The sequence below is a fragment of the Etheostoma spectabile genome, unplaced genomic scaffold (genome assembly GCF_008692095.1).
Source record: "Etheostoma spectabile isolate EspeVRDwgs_2016 unplaced genomic scaffold, UIUC_Espe_1.0 scaffold00018807, whole genome shotgun sequence".
NCBI classification, from domain to species: Eukaryota; Metazoa; Chordata; class Actinopteri; order Perciformes; family Percidae; genus Etheostoma; species Etheostoma spectabile.
Genome location: NW_022604482.1, coordinates 7,747 through 24,978, shown reverse-complemented (window position 1 = coordinate 24,978; position 17,232 = coordinate 7,747). Strand labels below are relative to the sequence as shown.

The 17,232-nt window shown below is 41.9% G+C and overlaps 9 non-coding genes across 9 annotated transcripts; 5 read left to right on the top strand and 4 right to left on the bottom strand.

Moving 5' to 3' along the window:
• Positions 1-2,611: 2,611 nt before the first annotated feature.
• Positions 2,612-2,684, bottom strand: trnaw-cca (transfer RNA tryptophan (anticodon CCA)). The gene has a single exon. It is a non-coding gene; the product is annotated as a tRNA-Trp (tRNA).
• Positions 2,685-3,047: 363 nt separating this feature from the next.
• Positions 3,048-3,135, top strand: trnay-gua (transfer RNA tyrosine (anticodon GUA)). Its single transcript is given in 2 exon segments — positions 3,048-3,084; positions 3,100-3,135. It is a non-coding gene; the product is annotated as a tRNA-Tyr (tRNA).
• Positions 3,136-3,875: 740 nt separating this feature from the next.
• On the top strand, positions 3,876-3,963 carry trnay-gua (transfer RNA tyrosine (anticodon GUA)). Its single transcript is given in 2 exon segments — positions 3,876-3,912; positions 3,928-3,963. It is a non-coding gene; the product is annotated as a tRNA-Tyr (tRNA).
• Positions 3,964-5,103: 1,140 nt separating this feature from the next.
• trnam-cau (transfer RNA methionine (anticodon CAU)) lies at positions 5,104-5,175 on the bottom strand. The gene has a single exon. It is a non-coding gene; the product is annotated as a tRNA-Met (tRNA).
• Positions 5,176-6,237: 1,062 nt separating this feature from the next.
• Positions 6,238-6,309, bottom strand: trnaq-cug (transfer RNA glutamine (anticodon CUG)). Its single transcript has one exon. It is a non-coding gene; the product is annotated as a tRNA-Gln (tRNA).
• Positions 6,310-7,461: 1,152 nt separating this feature from the next.
• trnas-uga (transfer RNA serine (anticodon UGA)) lies at positions 7,462-7,543 on the top strand. The gene has a single exon. It is a non-coding gene; the product is annotated as a tRNA-Ser (tRNA).
• A 1,684-nt stretch (positions 7,544-9,227) lies between these two features.
• On the top strand, positions 9,228-9,301 carry trnan-guu (transfer RNA asparagine (anticodon GUU)). The gene has a single exon. It is a non-coding gene; the product is annotated as a tRNA-Asn (tRNA).
• A 1,339-nt stretch (positions 9,302-10,640) lies between these two features.
• Positions 10,641-10,728, top strand: trnay-gua (transfer RNA tyrosine (anticodon GUA)). The gene is given in 2 exon segments: positions 10,641-10,677; positions 10,693-10,728. It is a non-coding gene; the product is annotated as a tRNA-Tyr (tRNA).
• A 4,341-nt stretch (positions 10,729-15,069) lies between these two features.
• On the bottom strand, positions 15,070-15,184 carry LOC116682523 (U5 spliceosomal RNA). The gene has a single exon (XR_004330443.1). It is a non-coding gene; the product is annotated as a U5 spliceosomal RNA (small nuclear RNA).
• Between the last annotated feature and the right edge of the window lie 2,048 nt (positions 15,185-17,232).

The following is a 17,232-nucleotide window of genomic DNA, read 5'->3' as shown; positions in this document are numbered from 1 at the left end:
TGTTTCACCAGATTTCTGCACATATTTACAACTTTGTGCACATTCAAAATATAACTCCCCCCATCTCTGTTGTCCGAGATTTGGAGAGTTGTAATACAGTCTGCTGTGCATGTCATTGCTCCGCTGATATGGTGGATCTCATTCAGACCGTCTGACAGACACAGAGGCCCATTTGGGTCTCTGGTCTCTGACAGAGTTTAGAGGTGTCCGTACGCTGCTCATTATCGGAGGTCTACGCATTCATGCAACGCGTCACTGCCCCCAGCAGAGCGAGTCCACTACAATGAACTGAAGTTGCTACACTACCAGCCGCGCTGCTCACCTCTATTGTTACAGAGAGAGTGGACACGAAGCGACGGACGGGTCTGTGATACTCAGAGCGCATACCTGAAGCCGGGTAAATGCACCTGGGATGGCTCGTAAAAACATTTTTCTCATTTTGCGACAATTTGAAAATTCCACAGACAGGGAGCGCTCTTGAACCCCCTCACAGTCTCTGAAAGCACAACTAGTCGATCACGAGTGGCTCAACAGGTAAAAACATAGATAAACTCATCTTTCAGAAATTTGACCGACCGGGCTGACACTTCAGCGTGAGAAATCGGGGGTGTGGCGTGTGCGCGTGTGAAACCAGTCAAATGCGTGTGTCTCACGGCCAATGCGTGAGAGTTGGCAGCCCTGGCTAACATCCGCTAGCTTCAGGGGGAGTGGAGGGACGCTGGATTCTGTGGCTTAGTTAGCAGCTAGTAAACGCATTATTATCGTCGGAGTCTGGGTTTATTTCTACAGTCTATGGTCGGAGTGCTAGCTTGTGGAGTTTGTCATAAGAGCTGCCATCGTATTTAGCTGCTAGCCCTTTCCCTCGGTCGGATCGTTGGTATCTAGCTTGGTGTTGTGTCTCAGTAATGCCCAGTGTGTCAGTCTCTGTTTTGTTGAACGCTATTAAGCCGACACGTTGGGCTTTATTTTTGTAAGTGAATATGTTCGTGTTTTGAGTGACAACAACGTTACACCCAGCCCTTTGCCTAGTAGACTTGATAGTATGCTGATAACAGGTAACCATAGCTCCCTCTCTGTTCTCTGCCTGCCGTGAGCGTTTCAGCGCCCGGTCTGCGGCAGGTAGCATCGGTGCTGTTACTTGCCGGTGGTCTATCGGTCTGCCCTGCACTGGAGCCTGCAGGCCTCAGGTTTCAGTCTGTTGGACTTAACCTCTCCAGTGACGCTGTTGTATCAGAAGCACAGCTTTCCAAATAGTCTGTCGCTAAAAAATGCTAGACTCAAAATCCAGGGGCTGTCGGAGGGCTAGCCCGTTTTAAGGCAGTTTCTTATGGCTGCGCTGCTAGTGCTAGTTAGCCGCGGAGTAGCTTACCATGCCAGTGACGTAGTAGATTGTGGAATTCCAACATGGCGGCGCCCATGTTACAAAAACAACACTTTCAACTTGCCATTTTATCCCCTTTAACAAATTCACCCATTTTAATAATAGTACCAGTGAGAAGAAATAAAATACATCTGTTATATCACCATTATTCAAATTCCAGTTCAGTTCCTCTTTAAGTTACAGTCATAACTAATAGAAACGTTTATGAACATTTGTGCAAACAGGTAGAGAGCTACTTGTCACGTTGTTGTGGCCGAGTGGTTAAGGCGATGGACTAGAAATCCATTGGGGTCTCCCCGCGCAGGTTCATTTCCTGCCTACATCGAGCGCTGTTTTTTAAGAGTGGTAGCCAACCAATGACACATCACAGTATACCAAATCGCAGATGTGCCTTCATAAACAATATTGTCTTATCTCATAGGTACTGGAAGCAACCAGTCTCCACCAATGTATTTCTTATCAATCTGTCTTACAAGATTTGCAGTGAACGTTGTATTGTCCAGCAGAAAGGCAACAGGTTTGTTACTTTTCGACTATGATTTATACCATAGCATTGCAAGCATTTTGCCCAGGTTTGATTTCAAGCCACCGCATATTTCAATTTCCTTGGGGGAGTCATCCCAAAAGGATTAATAAAGATAAGTCTAAGTCTATCTCAGAAAAAAGTCAAAAGAATTTAAATATCTTCAGGGGATGTAGCTCAGTGGTAGAGCTCATGCTTTACATGTATGAGGACCTGGCATCTCCAGCAGGTATTATGGTAGAGTCTTTAAAAGAGCTGCAGTTGATATTGGGAATGAAGAACTTAGCAGTTCTTTGTATTTAAGAGGACATGAATGTGCACGAGAAACGCGATTGCAAGTACAGCGTTTTGAGAGCATCTTTAAACCGATGGATATGATTAAAACCTGTATACAGCCCAACCACTTACCAATCACATCACTGGAAAGACAGCATGACTTGAGGGTAGTGGATGTCGATTTGTCAAAATAAACTGCCAGAACAGGATTTTCCTCAAGAACATTACTTTTCATGGTGCTGTCAACAATTACATCATGATTCATCCCCCCATGGAAATCAAGTTGAGGGTCATAATGTCTTGATGCATCACCTTTTCTGATTGTCTACCATTGTGTCACCTGCAAAGGAGATTAGCAGAGGATGGTTTCGATCCATCGACCTCTGGGTTAAGGGCCCAGCACGCTTCCGCTGAGCCACTCTGCTGAAAACCACCCCAGATGGGACTTGAACCCACAATCCCTGTCTTTGGAGGCCAGCACCTTATCCATTAGGCCACTGGGGCTTTACAATAACCATATACACCAGTTCAGGAGAAATACATGTACAGTTCTGGAGACGTGATGAAACAGTAACCTTGACCTTTGACTTCCAAAATCAAAATAAGTTCATCCGCGACTCCAAGTGGTTATGTATACCAAAAAAAAGTGATTCCCTCTAGAGGTTCAGAGATCTTGCATTCACAAGAATCGGATGGACAGACATGAAGACGCAGTCACCTTGACATTGAACCTTTGACCCCCAAAATCTCATCATTGATTTACGAGTTCTTGTGAATGTTTTTGCAAAATTTGAAGAAATTCCCTCCAGGGGGGTCCTGTGTCATCACATTCACAAGAATAGGAAGTGCTTTCATACACGTTGTTGTCCTTTGATAGCTCAGTTGGTAGAGCGGAGGACTGTAGTGGCATGAAGTTGAAATCCTTAGGTCGCTGGTTCAAATCCGGCTCGAAGGAACCCTCTATTCAAGAGTTTCCCTTCACGGATAAATGAAGTATTTCTGATTCTGATGTATAGATGGACAGTTGACCCACAAGCATAATAACTTCTTGCCGAGACATAACAAGAAAAAAAAAGAAGATGTTGGGTAGACAGAGTTAAGCCCTGACAGAATAGAGAACTTCAGACAAAAGTTGTGAAATAGTGCCAAGTGTGACCAGAAGAATTGGAAAAAAAAATACCTTCTTTTTCTCCTGTTTTGTACACAACCCAAAGTTTTACAAAACAAAAGATAATCCCTCAGTTAAATTCACATTCAATATTTGTCTCACAAACCGTCTCAATGTCCAATTTAAATCATTTATCCAACAGAATTGAAACTTTAACTTACCCCGCTGTTTGAAATTGCTTCCTTGTCGTTTGGATTTCAGAGTGGAATCAGGGGAGCTTTCTGACCCTCTCTCTCTCAAAGATGTTTGGCGAGGTTTAGAGGCAGGTGATCATCAGATCCCTGGATGCATGCCCTCATCAGTCACCGGTGGAGTCCCTTTCTGATTCCTCCTTGAAATCCTGTTTGTGACGCCAAACTGTAGTAGAAGTTTCTTGTTACAGCAAGGGAGGAATTTGGCTGGAATTAAGACTCTGTATATAGAATAAAGACTGAAGGCTGCAAACTGAATCAAAGTTTAGTCTCCGGTGAAAGTTTAATTGTTTTCTGTAGAGAAAAATCAAGAAATGCTTAGGCATTCATTATCTCCCTTCGATAGCTCAGTTGGTAGAGCGGAGGACTGTAGAGGCATAAAATTGAAATCCTTAGGTCGCTGGTTCAAATCCGGCTCGAAGGAGCATTTTTTTCCAGATTTTATGTTTGGGGTTCAATAAAGAATTTCTGATTCGGATGTAGAGATGGACGGATGACCCAAAAGCATATTGCTTCTTGCCAAGACATAACAAGAATAAAAAAAGAGGTGGGGGAGATAGAGTTAAGCCCTGACAGAATAGAGAACTACAGACAAAAGATGTGAAATAGTGCAACCAGAGAGAGTAAGTGTGACCAGAAGAATTGGAAAAAAAACTAGAACTATAAAAGACAAACCATTCTTCAAGAAATCTTTATTGTGTTGACATGGGCCCTCATTTATGAAATGTGCTAAAACAGGTGTAGGACGGGCGTACGCCGATTCCCACCCAAAGTTCGGCATTTATCAATTTGAACGTGAGCGTAGGCTGCAAAAATTCTCACGTCTGGTCTGACCTTGTGTACTTAAGTTTACGCAGACACCCTCATCACATTTAAGAGTAAACATAACACAATATAAAACTAGAGGAAGGCGGTGCAGTACAGCTCAATCCAGCAGGGGAGAGTTCTAGCCCAACCAGGCTCCTCTCTTTACCCTGTCTTTCTTAATTACACTGTGATAGTTTTAGACTGCCGGGGGACTTCCTTTGACACACTGAGCTCCTCTCTCCTTTATCTTTCCATTTGTGTGCATCCATGTCCCAGAATTGCTTCAGTCTGTGTTACCACGTTTGCATTGATCGTTGTATTGTCCAGCAGAAAGGCAACAGATGTGTTACTTTTCGACTGTGATTTATACCGTAGCAGTGCAATCATTTTTCCCAGGTTTGATTTCCAGCCACCACAGTTGCATTTACAGGTTTTGAAGCCATTTACAACATTAACATTACATGTTTTACCCAGGTTTCTTCTTTTATTCAGTGATATTTCAATTTCCTTGCGGGAGTCATCCCAAAAGGATTAATAAAGATAAGTCTAAGTCTATCTCAGAAAAAAGTCAAAAAATCTGAAAATCTTCAGGAGATTTAGCTCAGTGGTAGAACTCATGCTTTACATGTATGAGGACATGACATCTCCAGCAGGTATTATGGTAGAGTCTTTAAAAGAGCTGCAACAGATATGGTTGATTACCTGTGGTAATCTGACTGGTAGGATTATAGAACGTAGTGGTAGACTAGATAGCAATTAGCAGAGGATGGTTTCGATCCATCGACCTCTGGGTTATGGGCCCAGCACGCTTCCGCTGCGCCACTCTGCTTACATGTCCAGGGACTGGAATATCTTCAATTCACATTTTGAAGGAAAGCCCAAGGTTCCAACAGTTTACGGGTTACAAAGTTAAACATTCAGTAGACCTTGCAACTATCTTTTATGTGAGCTTCCTGATTACTCACACAATGATTATTCACATGTAACACTTGTGATTGGCTGGTGTTTTAAAAACAGGGCATTGTGAGTACAGATTTAAACATCAGTAAGGAGTCTACCAAGTTGCCTCTTATCATTTTAGTTTGGACACCCAGTGAGGCTTACCACGATGGTTTGGACTGGTAATTTCTTGTTGCATCACCCTTTCTGATTGTCAGATGGGAAATAGACTGACAATTGGGTCAATATTGTGCAATTATCTTCAAAATGTCCAACTGTGTCCACAATTACACCTGCCAGATGGGAAATAAACTGATAACTGTCTTCATGGTGTAAATGTGTCAAATATTGTCTTACAATGCCCACATTGAGTCCAGATGTGTTGGTTCCTGATCCATGCTAAACCCCAAAAGATCAGAACTATGCCAAGGGCACCTGGATTTGGTAAAAGGTTCTCCGCAGAGGTTTTGTCTTTAATCCAAGAGACTTCTTTAGTGTTTTTTTTTACACAGAAAAGGTTGGACACAGTGCCCACTCCCCCACCCATATCTGACAATTGAAAGCTGTGGGGAAAGGGGGGTTCCAAAGCTAATAGACCATCAACAAGCAGTTCTGATGCACTATACTGGCCCATTCAGGATGAACACTGTATACTCTGACTGCAGCAACACATGTTCAAATTTCAGTGATACCTAATTTTTATAGTGATTACGAGACTGAATGCAAAGTGTGTATCCCCCATGTTACTCAAAGCCTATCACTTCCAGTCAATACTGTAAAATTTGGAGCTCCTTCAATTACATTAACAAGCAGGTGACTCCTCAACATGCCCCCACCAACGTACTGTTTACAGTCTAAATGGCCAAGGACATTAAACCTGTTAGCTTACTTTAAACTAGATGTGGAAAGTTGAAAGGTTGATCTTTTTCACCGGTGCTGTGGCTTAAAAACCAGGTTCCACTGAGATTTGAACTCAGATTGCTGGATTCAGAGTCCAGAGTGCTAACCATTACACCATGGAACCTTTACACTTCCTAAAAGGTTTTCTATGCAGTTTATTTCATAATATCCACATGTGTGACATTAAAGGCACACAAAAATAACAACAAAGAGGAAAAAGCAACAATCACTAGCCAACTTAGGTCTATTTCCAGTCTGTTGATGTCTAACAAAGTGTCTGTTGCTGCAAGTGTCTGACGTGAAATGTCTCCACCTGCTGTAGAGTAAACCTAATGACATGTTAAGTTTATTTCGTCCATAAAAATGGAAACTACAGTGCTCATACCCGCCGTAACACCCATAAAAACCAGAGTATAATACAACAAATATACTACAGTGCAAGTACATAAATACGGTAAAATAGAAACTGTAAAAAATGTACATTTAAAGTGCTTGTTTTGCTGTCTGATAGTCTGAGGTATAAAAGACAGAGCTGACCGCTTAGTTTGTGTGACAGGAGGTCTTAGCCTACCACTACGTTCTATAACCCTACCAGTCAGATTATCACAGGAGGTAATATCTGTTGCAGCTCTTTTAAAGACTCTACCATAATACCTGCTGGAGATACCAGGTCCTCATACATGTAAAGCATGAGCTCTACCACTGAGCTACATTCCCTTGAAGATTTTCAGATTTTTTGACTTTTGATTAAAGTCTGCGCTCAGCTTCAAACAACAATGTTAAAAACAACAGACAAAGCCAGAAATCTTGGTGTAGTCATGGACTCAGACCTGAACAGCCACATTAAGACAATTACAAAGTCAGCCTACTATCACCTTAAGAATATGTCAAGTGTTAAAGGACTTATGTGTCAACAGGATTTGGAAAAACTGGTCCATGCTTTCATCTTCAGTAGACTTGACTACTGTAACGGGGTCTTTACAGGTCTCCCTAAAAAATCAATCAGACAGCTGCAGGTGATTTAGAACGCTGAAGGCAGAAGACCTTTCCTTTTGATGCTGCCTTTCTTTAAATGGTTGTTAATTTCTTTAATGTTTGATTTCGTATACTGCACTGTAAATTTTCTTCTTGTGTTTTATCTGATTTTATTTTTTAACTGTTTTTGTGTAAAGTACTTTGAATTGCTCTGTGGCTAAAAAGTGCTATACAAATAAAGCTTCCTTGCCTTGAATAGGTTATCAATATTACTGTAAATCAGTATTACACTGCTTTTCATGTTGTCGTGGCCGAGTGGTTAAGGTGATGGACTTGAAATCCATTGGGGTCTCCTCTCGCAGGTTCGAGTCCTGCCGACAACGAAAGCCATAATTTAATGGTTATCACAAATCTCATTATACCAAATGGCAGATGTGCCGTCATGGACAATCTTGTAATATATCATAGGTAATGGAAGCCACCAATGCATCTCTGAGCATTTATTTTCAGTCTCAATACCCAGATGTGTTGCAAGATTTGCAGTGAACGTTATATTGTCCAGCGATGGTGGTATAGTGGTGAGCATAGCTGCCTTCCAAGCAGTTGATATGGCTTTGATTCCCAGCCAGTAACTTTCTTTGAGTGACGTAACTTGCTTTGTTTGTCAAGAAGTAACCAGAAAGGTTACTCTCCCAACCCGGTTTGATAAAAAATTAGATCTTGGTTATATCGCACAAATAAGGGAGCATAACAATCAATCAAGCTGCCTCCATGAGGATCCACAGACATAGACATGTTCCACCACCCGCAATTAAGCCTGTCTCCTCAGCTTCTAGGCACCGCTGCATCACCTCCTCTTCAGCTGGAGAGTTTGCATCTGCGTTTGTGAGCTCACAGTTTTATGCCAAGAAGGGTCTGGTCTCTCCCTCTTCCCCAGATAACATTCTCTCTGTGTTCCATTCCACATGCACTGAAATCCTAGACTCTATTGCCCCTTATCGGATTAAAGCTGTTAAACCTAAGGCGGACCCCTGGCTAAATGACACCAAGTGGGCCCTCAGGCAACACTGCAGACAAGTTGAACAAAGATGGAAAGACAATCTACATGTGACACTGGGTGTATTAAGGGACAGTCTATCACATACCAGAATGCTGTGAAGGTGGTGAAGATGCAGCATCTCTCTTCTGTCATAGCTAGCAATTGCCACAAACCTAGATTGTTATTTAATACTATTAACTCCGTCATAAATCCATGCACCTCTGCTCCAACAGATGTGTCAATTAGTACATGTGAGAAATGTCTTGGTTATTTTATTGACAAAGTAGCATCTATCTGGGAAATTACCAGTGCTAATTTTAAGGTATTGTATCTGCTTCTCCTACACACTCAGCTGTGTTTGAGGAATTGAAGCCTGTGTTGAGGTTGTACAACACATGAAACCTACCAACTGTCCCTTAGACATTGTCCCAGCCAGAATGGTGAAGGAGGTTTTTAATAGCACCATTGGGGCGAGTCTTCTTACTCTTTTTAAGTTAATTGCTAAGCCTGTACTTTGGTACTTTTACTTGAGTAAAGAAGTTAAATCAGTACTTCTACTTTTACCAGAGTATTTGTTAACACAATTATATGTACTTCTACTTGAGTACGGGCAGTGAGTACTTTTGCCATCTCTGATGGTGGTTGGTATGCAGGTCACTTGATGTAATACAAGCAAATACATAAGGCCCCACCCAACAGTTTTGTGATACGGGGCGTGCAACTGTATGTCAATGATCAAGCTTGCTGTGACCAAGAAACCACCAGCACAATGACTGATACATCATCAGTTCCGGAATATTCTTGGATGCCAAATATTTGAATTCAAAGTCAGAATCCAAGTGACATGTAAGAACAGTACAATGCACGTCCAGCTTCTACATTTCCGCATGAGTCAGCTTCCTCAATTTCTGAGTAACAGGAAAATAGCCTGATAAGCATACATGTGCAGCTCAACTTCAAAAAGCCATAAAGCAAATGTTTGTGGCTTAAAGATCGAGCTCCCGCTCATAAAATGTCCAACAAGCGCAGTCTCTGTGGCGCAATAGGTCAGCGCAGTCGGCTGTTAACCGAAAGGATGGTGGTTCAAGTCCACCCAGGGACGTTTTTAGCTAACAAAGAAGCCAAAGGAGAAAAGAGGGAAAGGAGTGCCGGACCTGTTATTGTTTTTAGGGAGCAGATTTACAGCTATACACTTTGTGGCTCACACAGTGGCTAACCTTTGTTGCCATCAAAGATGCTATTTGGACCTCCAGAAACTTGCTGGTAAGAAACCACATACAGATCCCCCCATGGATGTGATCAGGATGGCTGCAGTATCTAAGTAGTATGTGTTTTATGATTGTACTTTTGTTTTTGAATGGTACATGAACATATTTTAAAGAGTGGTTTTATATCTGTGCTGCGAATTTTGGCAAACTGTTTTGATCACTTGAGGTATTTCCGTGTAGTCTTTGGTCTTGGACAGTTACCTTGCAATCTAAAACTGTATATCCTATTGTCTCTGGAACAATAGTTGGCAGTTGGAGGAGTAATGGCTCTTTACAGTGAATATGCAAAAGAAGATGTTCACAAATTCAGCCCAGGTAAATGCTCAGCCCATATTCACACAGACCTAAACCTACTCACTTAATGCTGGTTACAATATTCTAATCAACAATGCCAGAGAAAAATGAAAAAGTGTGATAAATTTTTTTAATAAAGTATTAGCATTTTTTAATAAAGTATACCGTTAGTTACGGCCCCTGTTTCTGTCACGATGTGGAGTATTGGTACTTGCAGGTAGTGTGGCCGAGTGCTCTAAGGCGCTGGATTAAGGCTCACTCTCCACTCTCTGGAGGCGTGGGTTCAAATCCCACCACTGCCATTTGCATATATTACATAGCTGGAAGGCAACCAATGTGGTCTCTTACAGCTGTGTCATTTGGCCTGAACTTGGTGAAGTAACTAAAATCATCCATCAATCACCTTGCTGGATTGTTCCTTGTTAACCTGAGGTTCAACCTGAAACCTTCCTTTCCAGCACTTTGGAGTAGAAAATCAACAAATAATTGTGATAATTAATCGTGATCTCCATATTGATCAAAGTAATTGTCGTTATCATTTTGGCCATAATCATGCAGCTCAAAGAGATTTTATCAAACCAGGTTGGGCAAGTAACCTTTCTGTTGACTTCTTGTAAAAAAAAAGCAAGTAACACAACTCAAAGAAAGCTACTGCGATGCTGGGAATCGAACCCAGGTCAACTGCTTGGAAGGCAGCTATGCTCACCACTATACCACCATCGCTGGGCAATGCACTGTTCACTTCAAATCTTGTAATACATCTGGGCATTGAGACTCAAAGTGTGCTCTATCAGCCCCTGATGAGTCAGAAATTCCCTCCAGGGGGTCCTATGTTTTCACATTCACAAGAATGGGAAGTGCATAAGTATGTGCTAATTCCCTTCAATAGCTCAGTTGGTAGAGCGGAGGACTGTAGACGCATAAAGCTGAAATCCTTAGGTCGCTGGTTCAAATCCGGCTTGAAGGATCTTGTTTTTCCAAAGTTTCCTTTCGGGGATCAATAAAGTATTTCTGATTCTGATGTAGAGATGGACAGACGACCCAAAAGAATAATATTTCTTGCCGGGACATAACAAGAAACAAAAAAAAGAGTTGCGTTAGACAGAGTTAAGCCCTGACAAAATAGAGAACTACAGACAAAAGTTGTGGAATAGTGCCAAGTGTGACCAGAAGAATTGAAAAAAACAACCATTTACTTTAAGGTTTGTACTATAAAGTACAAAAGTGGATGTGGCCTAATGCTGGAGTAGCGCCACCTATCGAATGATGTGCCAAATTTTAAACTTGGCCATTCCTCGTTAGTATAATGGACAGTATCTCCGCCTGTCACAATACTACAAGGACTCAAGGAAGTCCCGGAGAACGCGTTGGACTACTCATGAGGGGAAAGTGGCCCTTGGCTCAGCCTGTGTTCAGCGTGGGAGAAGAACTCTTGATCCTAAAAGGGAATATTGTCAAGCGATGGAAAGAGTACAACTCCTGGACATGAACAACACGTCTCAAGGCGCAGCAGTGTGTCAAGTCTGGGCACCTTAGAATTCCTTTTATGGTCTTTGCAGATAATGTGGTTCTGTTGGCTTTATCAGGCAGTGATCTACAGCGCCCACTGGGGTGACTCATGAGGGGAAAGCGGGCCTTGGCTCAGGCTGTGTTCAGCATGGCTAAGACCCTAAATCAGGCTTCCAGTACCTATGGGATAATACAATATTGTTCACGAAGGCACAACGGAGATTTTTTATAATGTGATGTGTCATTGGTTTGCTACCAACGCTAAGGATGCCTTTCATTGTCGGCAAGATTTGGACCTTCGTGGGGAGACCCCAATGGATTTCTAGTCCAGTGCCTTAAACACTCGACCACGACAACTCAAAAAGTGGTGATAAACCAACTGCTTGGAAGGTAGCTATGCTCACTACTACACCACCATCACTAGACAATGTGATATTCACTGCAAATCTTGCAACCCATCTGGGCATTGAGACTGATTTTTGCATTAATTAACATAAATGCAAGGAGGTCACGACATCCCACAACACTGTGCTATACAAATTTGCACAAATCCTTTTCAACTGCTGAGTAAAGCAGGACATGGGTAAAGTGCACAGAGTTGTTAGACACTAGAGATGAGCCGGATACTCGGCAGAAACGAGTATCTGGTATGGATAAAGCACTTTTGCCAAATACAAGAATAATACGAGTAATACGAGTCCATATCTGTGCTCGGATTGTTAGAAAATCTGACTGACGTGTAGCTGACTGTGTCTGCGTTCTGTGATAGGCTAGTCACAGCACCCCTCCCCTACACTATTCTGTGATAGGCTAGTCACAGCACCCCTCCCTACACTATTCTGTGATAGGCTAGTCACAGTACCCCTCCCCTACACTATCTGTGATAGGCTAGTCACAGTACCCCTCCCCTACACACAAAAAGATTCCTTGTGTTGTCATGGAAATACTTTTCTAATCAGCAATAAATACAACAATTTCTGTTCAACCCGTATCTATTGCATGCTTAAAATAACATACTGGTTAAAGCCCCGCCGATTTCCAGACAACCCAACCCACTTCCGGGTTAAACCCTGTCCACTTCCGGGTTAGGCCCCAGTCCGAGTACAAATACAGATACAGATAATGCTGTACTCGCTCATCCCTACCAGGTACTTTAAGATCAAAGGGTAAGATCTGTAAATGTCTCTGATAAATTGCAATTCTATTCTCCTACACAGTATTATATTTTTTATGTTAACAATACATTGCAGTTCTAGTGTTATTTGTGGTCGGTTCTGCTTTTATTTTGAAAAGCGCCATTTTCTTCTTCTTGTATTTTGTTTGACGCTACACTTCTGGTCATACTCTCTTCACAATGTGTTGCTCACGCATCGTCAGAGCGGTAAAACTTGTAAGTTATTAATCATTCATCCATTTGAATTTTGTAAAGAAAAGGTTCGCATTGTGATTTACTTTATTATTCTCGTTGTTCGCACATGGTATTTCTAAGAGCTCCAACTGTGAGAATGTGTCAAGCTAGAGAGCATGCAAGTTAATGGAGGGAAACTCGTTGATTAGCGCCCTCGGAGAGCGGAATAAGGTACGATTAATATGTGAATATGATTAATATTTTAATTGTTTGTGAATTAACATTGAAACATTTTGTACTTGTGTTTTCTGTAGTTTTCACGGTGTTCATGATACAAATGGTGCCTGGTGCTCCTTAAGAAGTAGAATTAAAGTGACACCCGTTTGTAACTCTCTGCGTCTGAGTCCATAAATCCGAGGGGCCGCTACAAGATCTTCAATCTTCTGAGGTATGATCCCATCCAGAACCGTGCCATAACTGCAGTCTTAGGATTTCTGGATGGGGCCGTGGCTGCTGTTATGTGTATAGCTGTAAATCTGCTCCCCTTTCCCTCCTTTCTCCTTTGGCTTCTTTGTCCCTCTTCTTTGCACTCGGTCCCACTTGGACCCCCACAGGAAATTAAAAATGGCTCATTCCAGGTGTAAAATCCCTTTTCTGGGTGGGATTCTCGTCAATTGATCTGCGAGTTTATGTGAATGTTCTGCAAAATCTAAAGAAATTCCCTCCAGGGGGTCCTGTGTTATCATAAATAAAAATGGAAAGTGCGTACATATGTATTAGGTCCCTTCGATAGCTCAGTGGTAGAGTGTAGGACTGTAGAGGTATAAAGCTGAAATCCTTAGGTTGCTAGTTCAAATCTGGCTCGAAGGATCCCTCTTTTCCAGAGTTTCTCTTTCCCCAACAAGTAAAATGAAAAAACACTGCATAAACTTTTCCACCGTGTGTTCATTTAAATATGGGTACACCTACATGTAGGGCTATGAGATTGCAATATAAGCCTATATATTAATATTAGGAGTATACATAAGTTAAGGATGCATAAAATAAATAAACTTCAACTGGGATTTTTTTTTTAAAAGGGATTTTTTTTTTTGCTAGTGTTAGTCCTCTAATGGCGGTTTTCCACTGCGTGGTATCTACTCGACTCGTCTCGACTTTACTCGCCTTTTTTGGTTTTCCATTACAAAAAAAAGTCCCTGGGACCTGCTAGGTACTTTTTTTGGTACTACCTCAGTCGAGGTTCCAAGCGAGCCGCGGCGATACCAAAAGGTGACGTGAAAACCTGCAGACTGCTGGTTGGTCGGAGAGAATCGTCACTTATGACTGTGTTTTTAGCAAACAAGAGTGCGGAGTGTGTTTCCAGAACAAACGGGACATTTAAAAATAATCTAGCTGGACACCGACAGATTATCCACTCTCTGCACTATTCTCACTTTTCAACTGTTCGGGCTACTAGCGGCTTCATGTCGTTTCCAATATTACACACTGTTACTTTAAAAAAACAAGACAATATATATAACAAAAGTTTTTTATTTTAGTTTTTATTTAGCTTTTCAAGTAGCGCATCAAACCCTCCCAAACTTCCGGTCTTCTTCCTCTGCACCCTGTGACAGTGTCCCCCCCTGGCTCTGCCGTCCCAGATACATCCCAGTCGTTGTCATAAGCCTCTCCGTGACTCTCATAAAGATTATACGAAGCCCAGTAGGTCAGAGCCAGAGATCTCACCGGTCGGACATCGCCCACCGGACGGTCTGCGGCGGCGAGTTTGCAAAGCGTGAATGCTCTGAAACACAAACAGTACACAGCAGACATGTTTTGGTGTGTAATCATGGTTGCTAAAGTTCATGTACTTTATATAGCGTATATAGTAAATACTGACTGCGACGCTGAACAGATGCAAATGTTAGCTAACGTTACCAGGAACCTTAACTTACCCTTTTTGTGTCGGCGAACAACCGTCATGTCGACGTCTGAACTCCGTCTGAATTCCCAAACTCCGTTTTTTTAGCGGTGATTTTTGTTGCTCCTTCAGCTTCTTTTGAAACAAACATATCTTCTGGCTGCGGCGAGTATGCAACGTGCTGTTGTGAGTTTCGCTGAAAATTACGTCATCACGCGTTGCTATGGTAGCCAGCCACGCTGAGGCTTTACTCAATCTGCAATGGAAAACGGACATAGAATGGGCCGAGCCGAGGCGAGCCGTTACCAGCAGTGGAAAAACGCCATAAGTCTCCAGTATCCTACTCTCTGACAAACTTTCCCTACTTTGTCTTGCCAATTTGTTTCCCATACCCTTCCCAATGAAATTTTTTGATCGGTCCTGGTCACAGTCAGGGGGAGTCCTGTCGTCTCAGTCGCTGTCCACGGCCCATGAAAATCGTCTTGCTTCTATTATTTAGCTGCTGTTAAGACTCTGAGTCTTGTTAAGGATAGTTCAAAGAAGTACAAAAGGCTCGGCCAAACAGCAAAGCCCACCAAAAATAGTTTCAACTCATCGGCGTTCCCTCCAAGGAAGTCTTTAGTAAAAGGCGAAATACTTGTGTGTTATGAAGAGAAACCAGAGTGAGTACAGCTGTCTGCTTGAGAGCAGCTGAAAACCCTACTCGACCCAGTCCAAACCATCGCGGTAAGCCTCACTGGGTGTCCAAACTAAAATGATAAGAGGCAACTTGGTAGACTCCTTACTGATGTTTATATCTGTACTCAAAATGCCCTTTTTTTTAAACGCCAGCCAATCACAAGTCTGTGAACAATCAATGGTTGAGTTCACATAAAAGATAGTTGCAAGGCCTACCAATGTTTAACTTTACTACCCATAAACTGTTGGAACCTTGGTCCTTCCCTCAAAATGTGAATTACAGATTGCCAGTCCCTGGCCTTGTAAAGCAGAGTAGAGTGGCGCAGTGGAAGCGTGCTGGGCCCATAACCCAGAGGTCGATGGATCGAAATCATCCTCTGCTAATTCCTATACTTTGTATCAGTATCAAGTCTGTTAACATTTAATGTCTCCACCTGGTGAAGAATAAACTTAAAGCATTAAGTTTATTTCAACCATAAAAATGGGTTCTTGTGTGCTCATACCTGCCGTAACACCCATAAAAACTGCAGCGTAATACAATTACTACACTACAGTGCTTGTTGTGCTTTCTGATAGTCTGAGGTATAAAAGAGAGAGCATACTGCTTAGTTTGTGTCACAGGAGGTGTTAGTCTACCACTACGTTCTATAACCCTTCCAGTCAGATTACCACAGGAGGTAATATCTTTTGCAGCTCTTTTAAAGACTCTACCATAATACCTGCTGGAGATGCCAGATCCTCATACATGTAAAGCATGCGCTCTACCACTGAGCTACATCCCCTGAAGAATTTCAGATTTTTTTTTTCCTTTTTTCTGAGATAGACTTAGGCTGAATAACATTTCTCCATCTTACCCCTACCCCTTGGCCCTTACCCCTACCCCTTGGCCCTTGAAACCAAGGGGTAAGTGGTAGGGGTGAAAACTACCCCTATGAAATGGGACACCACTTGGTGACATCACCATACAGTATTGATCACAAACCTCCAAGATGCCATCTCTGTCTGTTGATTGTGTGGGTTGGACAACAGTGTCATATGGATTTGAATATTTATATATTTTAGGTTCACTTTGGTAGTGCAGAGGCAGATGTTCTTATCTGTGTAGTACTTAGGTCTGTTTGCAATACATATGTGTATACACATGTATCATGTATACATACATATACACCCTGTATACATGGTGTATACATACATATACACCATGTATACAGGGTGTATACATACATATACACCCTGTATACATGGTGTATACATACATATACACCCTGTATACATGGTGTGTGTATATCTGTTTCAGTTATCACCGTTTTGAATGTCATTGATGTTCACAAAAACATTTTGTTGACAAAAATCTGTCTTTATTGGTGATAATTGAACATAACAGGCAAAAACGTTACATAAAATGATGTTACAGAACCATTGTCAACTATTAGAACCATAACTAACATGTCGCACACATAAAAAGGCTTCAAATGTGTAAAACTAAAAAATACATACAAGACAACAAACAAACAAATTAACTACAGCTGTTCTGATATTCCAGACCAGTCTGAAGCCTGTTGGCCAGTAACCCCCCCCCCTCACATATCATCAGTGTCCCATATCAAAGCCAACAACAATATACAAGTGCATGAACAATGAACAGGAATTAATTACAAATGATTACAAAATACAGTACAATGCAATATGAATGGGTACAACATGAACACAGGATTTAGGAAACGTCTGCGTTTTCAGCCCAAAACTGGACCAGCTGCTGTGTCTCCTGTGTGATACAGGGCGGTATATGTGAAGCACGTAGCGATATATCGTAGACCGTTAATATTAATATATGTATAGCTATGCAATCAATGCAATGTATACAGTCCATTCAAGGGACTGTTCAACGTTAGCGTTAGCGATTAGCGTTAGCATTGCAAGCTAGCGATTTTTAAAAAGTTTCAGTTAGGAACATGGTTGCAAGTATACGTACATGTACGTATATGTACGGGACTGCATAGACCACAAAACAAGACTGTCGTAACTTTTTAATCAAT